Raw genomic sequence first — 4155 nt, 5'->3', positions numbered from 1 at the left:
GGTGCAGGAAACATTTCAAATCCCTGTATACTCGTTTGTCAGAATCACTTCCCTCTCCTCCCGTCCTCTTGTCTTCCTCATGCCATGTGTCTCTCTTTGTTTCTCCATCTTATGACCCCTCCCCCTCTCTCTCTATCTCATTATCTCTCTCTCTCTCTCTCTCTCTCTCTCTCTCTCTCTCTCTCTCTCTCTCTCTCTCTCTCTCCCCCTCTCCCTCTCTCTCATCTCACTCATGTATTCATTCACGGCTCTTTTCCTTTTTCCTTGGCCCTGTTCCCCTCTCCTCTTAAGCTCTTCCATGTGTCTGCCTTGTGCGTTGTGACTGTGAAGGGCGTCGAGGGAGGAGGGGGAGGAGGGGTGGAGGTAAAGGACGTCCATATTGTCGTTCCGGGGGGCGAAGGGGTGGGGGGATGACCATCACCTCCACCACCATCAGCATCACCACCACCACTATCACCCCCACAAACCTCACCGCCACCACCACCCTCAGCAGCACTACCACCCTCACCACCACCCCTATCCCCACCACCACCACCACCAACACCCCTACCACAACCACCACCCTTAGCGGCACCACCACCACCACCACCACCACCACCACCACCACCACCACCACCACCACCACCACCACCCCTACCACCACCACCACCACCAACACCACCCCTATCACCACCACCACCCCTACCACCACCACCACTACCACCACCCCTACCACCACCACCACCACCACCACCCCCAACACCCTCACCACCCTCAGCACCACCACCACCACCACCACCACCACCACCACCACCACCACCACCACCACCACCAACACCAACACCAACACCAACACCACCCTCAGCACCACCCTCAGCACCACCACCACCACCACCACCACCACCACCACCACCCCTACCACCACCACCACCACCACCAACACCACCAACACCAACACCACCCTCAGCACCACCACCACCACCACCCCTAACACCCTCAGCACCACCACCTCCAGCTTGTCAGAAGCAGTTATGGATTGGATGTCTCGCACAATAACCCCCTGTATATTTTGTCCAGGAACTGAATTAACAACCGGTTGAAAAAAAGCCTGCGCCTTCCTGGAGCTAAATATAATCAATTAACACTAACTTCTGAAGCTGCATGGTTTCAACATGGTCAAGCATCTAATTATCGACTGCATACTATAAAAAAGGTTCAAGGTGTAAGCTATTGGCCATCTGTCTAATTAGTCCTCCAAACTCCAAATAATTAGAGGGCTGCATATTACCAGTAAGTTGTGGGGCCCAAATTGTAAGTAAAAAGAATATGCAGAGTCCCTCCGAAAGGGTTTTGGTCTCTCCTCCTCCCTCTGGACACCACTGCTTCTTTATCCCCTTGGACTAAGAGGCAGACTGGATCCTGAAATGTGAAGACTGGGAGGAATGGAGAGAATCCATGCTGCTACTGCTGCTGTCACAGGCCCCCCACGGGCCTCAGACCCACAGAACACATAACAGAACAAGAGCACTCCGCTGTCTGGGCCTCAGGTGAGACACAGCACAATTTATTGTTTTAGTGGCGTCTGCCACCGCCACGCACACAGACCCCGTCCGTCCTGTCTGTCGTCTGAATGAGAGGGGTAGCATTCCATGCCTAGTATGGACCTGTGGGGGAAGACGCAGGAGGAAGAACCCTGCGTCTGGGGTCTTATGGAGGACACATTCACAAGATAATGTATCGGAGAATGTGCATTTCTTGCGGTGACGTTGCTTTCTGTTCTTCTCCTGGGCTGCAGACTATCTATTTCATGTTGTCGTTCAGATCGAGCTGAGGCCTGGCTGATGGTCTTGTTTTGGCTAGAGAGAGAGAGGGAGAGGGCAGGAGAGGGAGAAAGGGGGGAGGGCAGGAGAAAGAGAGAATCGGGGAGAGATAGAGAAAAGGTGAGAAAGAATGGGGAAGAGAGTGACGGAGGTGAAACAGGAGAGAGAGACAGAAAGAGAGGCTGAGAGCTCGAGGGAGAGGCAGGCAGGCAGACAGAAAGCGGGCAGAGAGATGAAAGACAAACTAGGAACGGTTCTTGCTCTCCCAATCCACCTCATTCATATATCACCGTCATCAAAGCTGTGTGGTGCCAATTGTTATGCGGCTCTTATCTCACCATGTCTTTTCACAGATGCTTTACTGTCTGGATGAATGCCTCTATGACTGATGCCTGGCGTGATGGGAAAACACCATGCTGATCAAGTAGGAACACAACCAGCCCTCTGCTCAGTCTCTCTTCACAGCAGCATCCTTTCAACTCCAGTCAGGAGCCCCAGCGTACTGAATAAGATGAAGAGGATAATTTCATAGTATGTGATAATGAAGCAAAAGGAAATGAAATAACACAAACACTCAAACAAGCGGTATAATCAGTATAATTTTGTTGGTTTGATGTTGGGGGGATGTTGCCTAGTTTTGAGGCAGCTCTCCACAGATGTTAGACGTGTGACATGCTAAGAGAAATAATGTTCTTCTGGTAGTGTTTGAGTAGTCTTTGGATTGACATAGCCAGATTATAGGGCTGTGTTAGTGGCTTGGGTGTGTCTGCCTCAGTTGGGTTCGATCCCCAATGTCTGCAACCTAACCCGAAGGCTTTCTTGAGCAAGATGTTGAGCATCTTTTTTGACCTGATCTAAATTTGCCTGTTAGTCACTTTGGATACAAGCTCAATAAGTGAATATATAGTCAAGTCAAGTCACCAATGACTGGACGGAATCATCTTCTTTTTATATTACAGGGAAATGACACATGATAATTCTGTTTATGTGTTACTAAAATGTGGCGGGCACAGTTTAATAAGGAACATATACTCACATGAAGTCTTTATGAAGTCATTAATTAAAATGATTTACTATGCCCTTTATGGTGGGTAGTGATGATGTAGAAATAAAATGATGTGTAAATATTCAAAAGGAGAACTTAGTCCTCGGTTTACAGCGGCAGGTAAAAAAGGCACACAAACCCCAGGAACCGCTAGCGATACTGGGCGATAACACACACAAACAATATAAATACTGCACATCAATATACGTTTCAGAAGATTGATAGCATTAGATGCAATGGTAAATTTGACCAATTCAATGGCATGATTTTATAACAACAGAGAGTAACGCAGTCCTGGGATCTGCTGATAAAGAGGTAGATGACATCTGTGCATTAGAACGGCGAGGGTTTCGGTAAACAAGCTTGCTTGCAAATATTCATGCATTCACTGTGAGCGATCTCAGGGCAGGTATTACACGGGGCTGTCTGTGTGGTTAGTCATCCTTCAAGCCACCCACCTAGTGTCTACCGGTGTAAAAAACAAAGAAAAGGGATCTGAAATGAGAATCTGTTTCACTGACAGTAACTTCCCTATATTCCCATGTATAAACTCCAATACACACAACTCTTTCCGGTAAAGTTGATGGGGTAATTACCATGACATGGAGACACACACAACGACCCACAAGGTATATTGTCTACTAACTCTTAGGCAGGCATGCACCCACACACGCACACAGACACACACATACTCACAGATGAAGACAAACACACACACACACACACACACACACACACACACACACACACACACACACACACACACACACACGCACACACAAACACATACACACACACACACACACACACACACAGACACACACACACACGCACACACACACACACACACACACACACACACACACACACACACACACACACACACACACACACACACACACACACACACGCACACGCACATGCACACACACACAGGTACAGCCCAATGTTGACTCCTGATCTTGTACTGATGGACGAAGGGTAAACCTGGTCTCCAGCACATCTGTTTCATCACCGTCCATTATATTGCCTTTCCCTAAACAGATGTCCCACTTTCCTGTTACAAGAGAGGATTTCTCTCCTCCTATCTCCTTTCATTTTTCTTTTTATATTATGTCCATTAATGAATATATTTATATCTAAAAATATATATGTGTCAAGGAAAATGCAATTACATGCAAGAAGGTGGGCTATTCAAATTCAAATAAATAGCCACACGCTCGTATCAAAGCTAGGGGTAGATATAAACACAGCTTTAAGGATACTGCACAGAGAATACAACTACACCATCCTCAGAATGTTGGCCCTTGG

The 4155-nt window shown here is 47.8% G+C and overlaps 1 long non-coding RNA gene across 1 annotated transcript; it reads left to right on the top strand.

Moving 5' to 3' along the window:
* The first annotated feature begins 983 nt into the window (after positions 1 to 983).
* LOC132451574 (uncharacterized) lies at positions 984 to 3754 on the top strand. The gene is made up of 2 exons (XR_009524135.1): positions 984 to 1526; positions 2153 to 3754. It is a non-coding gene; the product is annotated as an uncharacterized LOC132451574 (long non-coding RNA).
* The last annotated feature ends 401 nt before the right edge of the window (positions 3755 to 4155 follow it).

This window comes from Gadus macrocephalus, chromosome 22, assembly GCF_031168955.1.
Source record: "Gadus macrocephalus chromosome 22, ASM3116895v1".
NCBI classification, from domain to species: domain Eukaryota; kingdom Metazoa; phylum Chordata; class Actinopteri; order Gadiformes; family Gadidae; genus Gadus; species Gadus macrocephalus.
The sequence above is the reverse complement of the archived record's forward strand: the minus strand, read 5'-3'. Positions and strand labels throughout refer to the sequence as shown.